Below are 13,198 nucleotides of genomic sequence, written 5' to 3'. Positions count from 1 at the left end.
AGTTGAGTTGATAAAAGGTATCCGTGAAGACGCAATAAGAAGAAATTGTGCTTGGGGACGAGAAGTACTTCTCAGACTTAGCAATGTCATTGACCTAGTCCAATGTGATGGTAGGTACCAGAGGTATTGTTTGTCAAGATTCAAGGTGGAAGGCTCAAGTAAACCTGGAAAGCCAGCAAGTAAAAGCGGATCAATAGCGGACTCTGAAAGAGCTGCAGCATTTGATAAATTATGTCAATATTTAATTGAGAATGATGAATGCCAGTACACGTTGAAAGAATTACAAAAACTGTATAACGATCTGAACCCTAACGTGGAATCATACGATGACAGCCACCTGAAAAGAAAATTGATCGGGCGTTTTGGTTCCAACATACATGTAGCAGATCTTCCCGGAAGAAGGGTCATAATTTGCTTCAGTGGAACAGCATCCAGAATCCTGTCAGACGTCTGGTACCAAAATCGGCAAGTTGTTGAAAAAGATGATGAATTGAGAGTGATCAAAACTACAGCAGCAATAATTCGACGAACACTGAAATCTCAAACTTATGATTGTTCTCAGTTTCCAACTTTTGAGCAAATTCAAACGGGAAGTCCAGATCTTATTCCAGAATTACTGAAGACACTGCTTTATGAAATCATTAAGCCTACCAGGATAACAGAAGAAAATAAAAAAAGGTACTGAATGGAAAACAATCGCTATTGCTCATTCCATAATTGCAGTATCTCGGCCAACATCATTTGTGTCCCCTGTTAAATTTGGTACAGCAGTGTTCCTTCACAGAAGGTTTGGGTCCAGGCTTTTAATTGACCTACTGGCAAATATGGGGTTCTGTTCTTCTTATAACGAAATATTAAAATTAGAAAGGTCAGTTACCAGTGAGGACAAATTAAACATAAATCAGGGCTATGTTCAGTATGTCTTTGATAATGCTGATTACAATGTACATACTGTGGATGGTCATGCCACTTTTCATTCCATTGGGTGGTATACTGTGTGTGACACCTGAATCTGCACTCAGTGTTGACATCTGTGTACCTCGGAGGAATGTCAGAACAAAAGAAATTGAACACAGTGGCTTAACAGAATTACAGATATACCAACGTCCAGATACATCTGGGTATACACGTATAACTGCTTTAAATTGGAAAGTAATGCAAATTGAACCTTTATCAGCTATTACCACCCACACTTTGAATATGTTTTTGTTGTCTGATATTTGGCTTAATGGTTCGTGTACCGATAGTAGGCCTGGTTGGAGTGGTTGTATGGAAAGGCTGCATGCTGGACAACCGTATGAAATATCAGCAGTTTTGGCTCTTCCATTTGTGAATTTAGCACCCTCAAACCCTTCCACTATTTACACCGTTCTCCTTTATGCTGCTCAGGATGGTGCTAAGCAGGGTCAGGTTTGCACGATGGTTACGTTCGATCAACCATTATATGCCAAGGCTCGAGAAATTGTAGCTGCAGCCCCTCTCAGTAGCCCTCTGAACTCACTATTCATTCGCCTTGGAGATTTCACTTTCTCCTTTCTTTTATAGGATCAGTAGGTCACATAATGGCTGGAAGTGGTTTGGAAGAGGTTTGGAGTCAAGTATACGCAAAAAACAGCATTCCGCAAATGATGCAGGGGAAAGCATATTCCAGATCTATTCGTGCTTTGTTCCTAACCCAAGAAGCCCTTATAACAGTTTTCCTTGAGACACACGATCCTGATGTTAACAAGGAAGATTTAAAGGCACTCTATTCGCAATTAACTTCTTGGACAATAGGTGCTGATGAGATAGTGAGGTCTACTGCAGTCAAGAATTTAGCAAATACTTTAGATAAGGCTGCAGAATTTCAAGAAACATGGTAGAACACAGAAATTGTGGTATTCAATTCATAGAAATGGTACATCTTATCAAGATGTTCATAAAAGCGGAGAGAACTGGAGATTTTTACCTCCATCTTCACTGTGTGCAGCAAATACTGCCTTTTCTTCATGCCACAGGACACTTGAATTATGCGAAATCGGCGCATGTGTACTTGCAAGATTGCCTACATCTACTGAGTATATTACCCGAAGAACACTTCGACAAATTTATCACCAGAGGGTTCTTCACCATTCGCCGAAGTAACAAATTTTGGTGCGGTGTTTGGACCGATATGACCATCGAACAAGTGTTAATGCGGGCGATGAAAAGCAGCGATGGGTTGACTGGTGGCAGAGGAATCACTGCATCAACTATCGCTACATGGGTGAAGTCGATGCCTGCAAGCTCCAGAATCGTAGAGGCAGTTGAGAGATTTGCATCTATTAATTATGCTTCCTCAGAGCAACACGTAGAGTTACGTGATGCAAACCAGAAGCTAAATGCCAAGCACCTAAAAGGTTTAATAACTTGGTTTCGACTGCACAACCCTTTTACAAAACCTCCTCAGCTGTCTTCTCTCTCTACAGGTGTATTGGCTGACTCTACTCCAAATTGTGACGAGGCCAGTGATATTGGTCTTTCTGCAATAAAAGAGATCGAAGGGCTGAAATTCAGTGAAATCCATTTAAAAAGAAAGTATACCGTCAAATCGTTAGCAGCCGTGACAAAATCTGTCACCACCCGAAATGACACCACTCACGTCAACCCCAACCAGTTGTTCCATCGCATGGTTTGTAGTGTGAGAACAGAACATTTAAGAGAAATATTTAAATATGAACTATGTACATACCCTCCCTCACTGTTCGATGAAACTGGTTTGATGAGGAAAGGAACCAAGTCTTCAATCCTAAAAATGTTACCAAGTGCAGGAACCAATCCACCTCCTGATGATGAGATGGCACTGAGGGTATTATATGTGGTCGATGGAGGGCATCTTCTACATCATGTTGTTTGGCAACGCCCTGCAACGTTTCAAGTAAAATGCCGACAATATAGTGACTATGTTCTCTCCCATTACGGAAGAGCTACTGTCGTGTTCGATGGTTATAGGGAAGAACTTAACACAAAAGATTAGGAACATCTGCGAAGGTCTCGATCAGCTAGCAACATAGATGTGAAAGTAGAAGACCACATTCACGTCACCTTTGGGCAGAGTGATTTCCTTGCCAACCAGAACAAGGAACAGTTAATATCCCTTCTGACATTACACTTGAAGGAAAGAGGTACAACGAGATACTTTGTATCGTTTAATAATTACTTGTACCTTGGGCAGAAAGTGCTCATACTCAAGCACTATACTTGAGATAATGTCAATTTAAAATAACAGAAGAAGAATGTTTTTGATATATGTAAGAAATATACATTATTGTATAATTGGTTGCTATGTAGCTGTTTATAGAGACCTAATCAACACGTATGTTTGTAAGACAGTTTTGAGTGAAAATTCGTTAAAAGAGTATCAACTAATAAACCATTTAATACCGATCATCGACTTGTAATTTCGATAGAAAAGGTGAGAATAATAGTGTATATAATTATGGAAGATATTTTTATGTGTAAACAATTACTGCCACACAAGATTCACTGATATCATTAGCCGAACCAGGGTTAACGACTACCTTTGGTGAGTCGTTGTAAAATTTTTGGTTTACCTCACCCGGGAACTTTGTAAATTCTTACCCTGAAGTATAAAGTAAGGGTGAATTTACTTCTGTAAGAAGGTTCATGACTACGAACTTTACTATACTTCGAAGTGGTAAAATAATCACAAGAAAAATGATGATCTGTGAGGTAATGGAAAAAGAAACTGGTGACAGTGATAACGAAGAACAAAATACAGCTCCTGTTGTACCCGAAATGTTATCGTTAGAAGACAAAATCTTAATGGCTTTACAGAGACAAGAACAACGATTGGAACAAAGTTTAGCCCAGATGTCGGAAAATTTTAAGCAGGCTTCCAGTAAACAGTATGAAGAATTAAAGCAGACTTCCAGTAAACAGTATGAAGAATTAAAGCAGACTTCCAGTAAACAGTACGAGGAATTAAGTAAACGATTGGAACAGACATCCGGAGAGACGAAACAATCTATTATCCAGGCGGTGAGTGACATTACATCACAGTTCGATGAAAAGCTTAGAAGAGTATCTGAAGATTGCCAGGATAATTATAACCATACAATTCAAGAAGTCAACTGTGTAAAAAAGGATTTGGAAGTAATAGAATCTTCTATACGGCAACAAAAGATTCAGGTCACGGATAATTCTACCAAAATACGTGCGAATACTCAGTTGATATCTGCATTACAAGAGGAAATCAGGATGCTACAAATTAAGGACAACGCATACCAAAACAACATGGTTAACAACATATAACGAATTAAAAGTCGTTAATCCGTTGCAATCAGAATCCAGAGTAATTGCATCAATCAGAAATTTGCTACCGTTTAAACTACAACAGATCCTGTTTTCTACCCAGTGTATGAGTTTTAATCATTTATTAATGCTTGTACAATGTTATGAAACTCAATACCACGCTCAGAATCATCAAGCGGGAGTAGGTAAAATTAAAAATAATTCAGATCACTTTGTACCTGTTCGTAATCTAAATATCCGTAAAGCGAACGATACGGAACACAACCTAAATCGAGTGAATTTAAGCAATCCGAACGAACAAAATAGGCAAAGATATGTTGGAAATCCACCTAACCTAATTAATCGTGGCAATCCTTATGTTAGACCATATAACCAAAATAGATTTAAAAATAGACGTAATACATGGCGAAATTCAAGGAATACAGTAAACTACATGGATAGACGTAGTCGTAATTCAAGAGATGGCATTCCGCATCAAAATCAAGAGAATGACACAATTCTTGTACAGAATAACAATACGGGACATAATCACGATTGTGCGGTACAATGCACTTTATTGGAACCATACACGAGTATGAATTTAAACTAACTGCAGCTGATGTGGTAGGGGTTAAATCCATATCAGCTATAGATTCTCATGAACATTTACTTTCAAATTTATGCGATAATGTAAAACCCATATCAGCTATCGATTCTTATGAACATTTATCTTCAAATTTTTGTGTTCATGTTAATGATGAAAACGACCTTTTACATGACATATCTGTAAATAATTATTCGGAAATAGCAATCAATAGATGTCAGTATCAATTTATGCCTGTAGTAAATCGTTGTTGGTCCGAAGATGATAATGTCAATGATGGTTTTGATGTTGAAGAAAATTTTGTATTTTTAAAATCATACAGTACAGCTAAAATACCTGTCAAAATCAATGGGTTAAGCACCGAAGCTCTACTTGACACAGGCGCAAACGCCTCTCTATTATCATATTCGTCATGGAAAGCAATGACTAGTAATTACTCTAATTCTAAATTACAAAAGGCTGAGAATCTTATTATAGTCGATTTTACTGGCAAACATAAAAAGAGAGTAGCTGGAATTACTCGTGTGACAATATCTATCCAAGATTTTGAAATATCAATCCCTATTCTAGTGATAAAGGAATTGAATGAAAATTTAATTATTGGTTTAGATTTATTATCTCAATTGCGTGTCATGCTTGATTTTAGAAAGCAAACATTAACTATACCCGGCATACCTCAGGAAATCGTTCAGAAACTGCTCCCAAAATTAGATGATAGTGCTTGTCAGTATAATAATGTTCCTAATGTATTGAATAATGTTTCTGTAAGTTCAGAAAGTGATAAATTAAATGTTCAACTAACGAAAGTCACACAAAATTTGTTGGATTCAAAAGATGATGTATTGTTTTCTGAGTGTGTTAAGTCCCTTGAAAGTAGTCTTGATTTTATAGATAATACCGTAAAAACCCACTTTAAAGATATTCTATATAAACATAAAAATGTTTTTTTAGAACGTCCTGGGTGTTGTAAGGATTTTGTTTATTCTTTTAAGGTTAAGACAGATAAACCCATTGTGACTAAGCCCTATATAATTCCTTACCGATACAGGGAAAATGTACGTCAGCAAATTACAGAGATGTTACGAGATGGGATCATTAGGCCTTCACGAAGCATTCACCTCAATCCATTACATGTAGTTCCTAAGAAAAATGGTTCTTTACGTGTGGTTTTGGATTTGAGACGCACGAATTGCCATATTGATCTGGAACAAGTGAGGTATCCTCCAGTGCAAGAAATACTAGCCTCTTTACAAGGGAATGCAGTCTTCGGTAATTTAGATCTCGTAATGGCTTATAATCAGGTCGAATTGCATGAGGATTCGAAACCGTACACAGCATTTAGTTTTGTAGGTCACTTATATGAATACAACCGTGTAGTTTTTGGGCTTATCAATGGTAGTGCGGCGTTAGCTTCCTGCTTAAATAAAGTCTTAGGACAAGACTTACGCAGCAACGTGATAACCTACGCTGACGACATCTTGATAATGGGAAGGAATCCGCAGGAATACTTGAAGTACTTAGATATAGTTTTGGATAGATTGGAAAGTTCGGGTCTTACTATCAACCTACAGAAATCAAAATTTCTACAAAATTCTATAGAATTTCTTGGGTACCAAATTGATGCCTCGGGTTTACAGTTCAGTCAATCTAAAGTACAAGCCATAGAGGATCTGCCTGCGCCATTAAATGTGAAACAGACACGGCAAGTATTAGGGCTCTTCAATTGGTTTCGAAAAGCCATCTCGCGATTTGCTGAGATAGCCCAGCCTTTATTTATGATTATAAAGAAAGGAGTACCATGGCAATGGGGTCCGATTCAAGAACAGAGTTTTAATAAGTTGAAGGAGAGCGTGAAGCAAAACATCCATTTGAATCACCCTCGATATGACGTTCCTTTCTATGTCCAGTGTGACGGTTCTCAACTTGGAATCTCTGCAGTACTCTGGCAACCAAATCCAACCATTAAGGAACCGGCGGTTATCCATTGCGCTAGCCGTACTTTGAAGAAAGCTGAGAAAGGATACACCACGACAGAAATCGAACTGTTGGCCGTACGTTTTGCGATACAAAAATTTGCTCCATATCTTAGCGGATGTCATTTTACAGTACTTACCGACCACAATTCATTACGATACCTTAACAGCATACAGGGATATAATAACAGACTACTTCGTTGGTCGTTAGAGCTTCAATCTTATGATTTTGAAGTACAGCACATTAAAGGGGTAGATAATGGACCCGTAGATACCTTATCACGTCTGTTTCCTGGAGAAGAACAACATATTTTGTCTATCAATGAATTTAAGGTCTTGCAGGATGAAATAGCTACCATTTCAATGGAAGATCTAAGAGAACATCAAATGAATTATCCGGAATACAACCAAATCATGGAACATTTGTCTTCATGCAGTGAGGGATGTAATTGCCCCAAACAATGGAATTCTAGATTTAAATTATCCAACGGAATTCTACTTATTAAAGATTTTAAATTCAAGTCTAGAAACAAAATTTGCATTCCACCTACACTGACAATGCGTATATTAAAAGCCTATCATAACGATTTCGGTCATTTTGGTTATGTAAAGGTATGTGCATTGATTAATAAATCCTTTTATTGGAGAGGAATGAGAGCTCAAATCAAAAATCACATCAAGGACTGTGTTGAATGTATGCAAATCAAACATAACTACCAGGCTGTACATAAACCTATGCTCTCAATAACGCCAGAGAGACCACATTCGTTTCTATCTATCGACCTATATGGACCGTTACCAAGAGCAGCTACCGGAGAAACTTATCTACTTACTACCATGGATAACTTTTCGCGTTATGTAGTAGCTTATCCTCTGCGTAGAGCAACTTCCGCTGCTATCATAAATAAAATCTTGAACGTATACATTCCACATTGTGGTCCTATCGAACACATATTATGTGATAATGGTTCACAGTTCAAAAGTGATGTGTTTATCAAAGCGATGAACAAGGCTAACATTAAAATTCATTTCGTAACTCCGTACCATCCTAGCAGCTCTGTCGTAGAAAATGTGCATCGTAATTTTGGTATGTTGTTTCGACACTTCTGTAAAGATAAACATACCGGATGGATTAAGCATGTCAGTCAAATCACGTATCTTTTGAATCATTCGATATCAGACACTTTGGGCGTGTCTCCTGCCAATGTACATAACGGTTCTGATTTGATTTTCCCTGTGGAACGACATTTTAATGTCAAGTTAGAAGATTCAACAATCGTAGATTCTTCCAATTTAGTGAATATGGTAAAAATCCGAAGACATAACAAATTTGTGAAACGTAATTCTCAATTAAAGTCCTTGCAAGAAGGAAAATATCGAATCAAGATCAATGACTTAGTTTTTGTTAAACAACATCCACAAAGTAATGCGTTGTTGAAGAAGATTTATAAATTTTGTGACATTTTCTCAGGTCCTTATTTATGTTTTAAGGAAATAAACCCTAAAGTTTTTGAATTTTTGAACGCTAAAACGGGTACGTCAATTGGGCTTCGTAATATAGACGAGTTGAAGGTTTGGAGGCCTACCCAGTATACAAGAGAAAAAAGGATGCGTTTAGTGAAGAGACTAGTTGCACCTGACATTCTTGCGCAAATTAATAAGAATGAGGGAGACTAAAAATATATATATATACAAGAGTGTTTTCTGTTTGTGTAAAAATAGATTTATTTTCTTCCTTTTGTTCGTCTAAACGTAGGTTACGTTTAATTTTTGATTTTTACTTAATTTAATTTTCTTTAATTCTTATTAACCAATGATAATTTTCAAATGATTTTTAATTCTCTTTTGTTAATGTGAAGAATTATAATTCGATTTATAATTGATCAAAGGCAAAGGTTATTTATATTATATGGATTTGTGTTGAGAATTTGTTGTTAAAGATTATGTTAAGAATAAGGTTCATTCTATTAAGTCATTTATCCGACGACTGTCTTTATGCGCTACTTTATATATTACCCGAATAAGATTCTTCTATATTCTGATGCCTTATGGATACAATGTATATTTTAAAACATCATCTAACGTAGTTATCATATAATGCGCCCTGGAAAGATCAAATATTATTTTTCTTAACATCACCGTTTTAATAATGATTGAAAATGCTAATCATTGTGATTTATGTTTTTAAAAGGTAATTTGCCTCTTATGATTTTGACTGCGCACCTTCAGTAATTATATTATTAAGCGACGACGTTTGTGTAATAAAAAGATAAATGATAATGGAATAAAAGATTTATTATAAATGTATTTATATATATGAAGCTTAAGGAAGATATATATATATATATACAAGGGGCGATCAAAATGTAAAGGACATAAGTAATGTAACATCATTATTTGTAAACGGACCAGTGGTTCTTAAATATAAAAGCTAAGCTCGCTTGTAACTTTTATATTCAGTCCCATCGTCGGGCGACATTTTTATACAACGAGATACTTTGTATCGTTTAATAATTACTTGTACCTTGGGCAGAAAGTGCTCATACTCAAGCACTATACTTGAGATAATGTCAATTTAAAATAACAGAAGAAGAATGTTTTTGATATATGTAAGAAATATACATTATTGTATAATTGGTTGCTATGTAGCTGTTTATAGAGACCTAATCAACACGTATGTTTGTAAGACAGTTTTGAGTGAAAATTCGTTAAAAGAGTATCAACTAATAAACCATTTAATACCGATCATCGACTTGTAATTTCGATAGAAAAGGTGAGAATAATAGTGTATATAATTATGGAAGATATTTTTATGTGTAAACAATTACTGCCACACAAGATTCACTGATATCATTAGCCGAACCAGGGTTAACGACTACCTTTGGTGAGTCGTTGTAGAGGGTGTCATGTGCTTCAAGCATATGGGGATGCAGACACTTTGATCGTTTCGACAGCAATCGCAGAGGCTCAAAATGGGATGGAGGTGCGAGTAATAGGTGATGATACTGATCTGTTGGTTTTGTTAATTACTCTTGCTCCCCCATACTGTAGCTTACGCTTAAAGATGATTGTGTGTGGTAAAGGAAATCAGTCAAATAAAATTTACAATATTCAGGAAATGCAGCATGAAATAGGGGACATGAAGGAAGTTCTGTTGTGTGTTTATGCCTTTACAGGCTGTGACTCTGTGCCCTCAATATATAAGAAAGGTAAGACAGCCCCATTTAAAAAAGTTAAAAGTGATGAGGAACTCAGAAAAAATTGCTTATTTTTAATTATCCTAATGCACAGGCAGACGATATTGCTGAAGCTGGCCATGATTTTTTTCTATCTTTATATGATTCCCACAAGACACGAAATTTGGATGCTTTACGTCACCAGATATATTTAATGACAGTTGCAAGACAGCCAGTGCAAGGTGAGTTTAAGTTAGCTACTCTACCTCCAACGAAAGCTGCAGCAAGGGAACATTCACTGAGAGTCTACCACCAAGTGCAACAGTGGAATGGATTCAAGAAAAACCCACTAAAATGGGGCTGGAAGAAGGCCAGTGGATATCTGCGTCTAACACCAACAACTCTTGCTGCTGCTCCAGAATGGTTGCTACGCCTCATCTCTTGTTCATGCACAGAAGAGTGTTTAAGCGACTGTGATTGCCGAAGAAGTGCCCTTCAGTGCACAACCATGTGTACTAACTGCGCTGGATATGGATGCAGTAATACAGATTTTGCCACTGATTCTGATGCGGAAGAAGATGTGTTGACAGATGACGAGGATATGCAAGAATTTTCTGAAACAAATTCAGATAGTGATGAGAATGATGAAGAGAAATGAAAACTCTCTGTGCTTAATGCGTTAAGGTAATAATTTTTGTTTTAGGTTTGTCTAATTATATATGTTTTTTGCTTTCCATACAGTAAACTCTAATTATCCTTGTAATTGGGTGGCTCGGCAAACTTATACCGGACAGTGCGCAAAATGGACAAAGAAGAATACATCTACACGAAATTTCTTTTGGACGATTTAATCGATCATTTGAAAACAGAAACATGTTATGTGGAGCTACAATGCATGCCTCTTCTTAATGTCAAATTGAATTGAAATTTGCAGGTGAATCTCTACAAATAACATTATTACTACCTAAACAGACAAGTTTGTTGATTTGCTTTCTCATAAAAAAGTCCACTGGCTTTGCTTTTAAGTGTTAAAATACCTCTTTTTTGTGATTTTATTTTCCTACGTAGATTTTCTTCAGTAAAGAAGATCGCGGATAATCGAGAGTTTACTGTATTTGTTTTATAGGTGTCAAGCATATAGATTAGATGTCAAGGATTGTATATTAAAGTATTACTTATATTATGAATATGCTTTTGATCAACAATATTATCATTTTTCTAAACTAATTTCAACAACTCATACCAACCCCCCGCCCCCTTCACCCCTCCAAAACCCGACAGTCTTTTGGCGGAGACTTTTTACCACATTTAAAGTAAAGTGTAATGAACAATGTGGAACACTCAAACCTTTGTTTTTTTGGATGCCCGGGTTCGGAGCTAATTTTACTGTACTATATCGTGTATACAAGCAGTCAATAGCATTCACTAGACGAAAATGACCATAACTTTTCGCACATTGATGCATACCGAAATCTTCATTACACGCAGCATCAGTAAGACAATCAAAAACATTCGAATGAAGAGAGAAGTTGGGATAATCTGATCCAATCAATACTGCAGTATGTTTTTGCGTACATTCAGCAAATTCCATCCATACATTTCAATCAATAATATTATACTTCTTCGTCAATGCAAATTCAGGATCTGTATGTTCTATAGCTTCTGTGGAAGGTTCAGGTTCACTTAACGCATTCATGCTAACCTGTGACGAAATTTCTTCGGTAGCTGATAAATCTTCCTGTAGGAATAACTCCTTATTTTGGTTATTATGTTCAGAGATCACAGTACCGACAACTTCTGTAGAATTTTGATGTAAACTTTGCTTCCATTCTTGTCTCCATTGTTCCCTTCGCTGATCCATTTTACTGATCATGTTATTTATTAGTTCCGTTTGTTGTTTAATGAGATCGGCCAGGTCAGAAAAGCTCATTTCCCTGTTGCCATCTGATTCTGTTGCATTTCCAACGTCAGTACGACTCATTTTGATACTTCTGAAAATTTTTGTGCCACTCCTTAATAATGTATACTCCGTTTTGATAAAATCACTATGAAACCTTAACACTAGAAGGACCAAGCCGTCATTTTGACGGCATCACGTAAAACAATTTTCAATATCTCATAAAATTCTTTGACTTACGCAACCATACTTTAGGACTTTTATTATTTTATAGAGAGGTTTGATATAGCATACAAACATTGTGTGTCTATTTTAAATAAATACATATTTTTGTTATATACCCCTAGAAGAACCAGACCGTCAATTTGACTGCCTCATTTAAAAATCTATATTTTGTTGTTGATTTGGACTGTTTTATAGGTTGTACGCTATAAGGTAGTATCTCTGTTGGAAATAATACATTTTGAAATATTTTACATTATTTGTTTTTTTCCAACGAGTTTGCTATTTGATATGTTTTTTCTGCTTTTCAAGGCTGTACGGAAAAGTATATATGCCACTTCTTTGAATGATATTCTTTTTCAATTATGTTCGTATCTCGTTGGGAACATTGTTCTTTGTAGAAATAAATGTTTTCTTGAAGGTACATATGAATAATTACAAAAGCAAGATGAGACCTGATAAAATGTTACGTGCTTTCTAAGTTTTGAGTGAAAATGAATTTCGCTTGGAAGAACAACAGGGAGACTGCTTTGATGAAGACAACACTAGTAGCGAGAATGCAGTGTCTCAAGCTACTTCTTCGGATAAGAGGAAGGAAACAGAGACAGAAGTATCGAGAAGTAATCGATCAAATATTTTTAGAGCAGCTCACGGGGCACGTTGGAGTAAAGTGGACAGATAGAACAAAGCTGGGCATATTGCCACACACGACATTCTTCGCGAGAAACCTGTTTGTTATAGTATGCGTTACATCATATTGAAGATGGTGAATTTGGTAATGTTTTTCGCATGTTCATAGACGAAACAATGTTGAAAAACATTATGAAATGCACCGTTGTTGAAGCTGAGACAGCGTCAAGATTCTGTTTGGCTGCTATCAATTGCAGAACTCGTTTCATTTCTAGCAATATTGATATTTCGTGTAGCTTCAGATATACCCGTAAAGGAACTATAGAACGTGAGCTGTGGACCAGTGTTTTCAGAAAGATTATGGAAAGAAAGGTATTTCTTGAAATAATGAAGTGTCTTTGATTTGATGAAAATGTCCTAGCTC

Source organism: Thermobia domestica, chromosome 5 (assembly GCF_964235325.1).
Source record: "Thermobia domestica chromosome 5, izTheDome1.hap1.1, whole genome shotgun sequence".
NCBI classification, from domain to species: domain Eukaryota; kingdom Metazoa; phylum Arthropoda; class Insecta; order Zygentoma; family Lepismatidae; genus Thermobia; species Thermobia domestica.
This window is presented reverse-complemented; position numbering follows the sequence as displayed.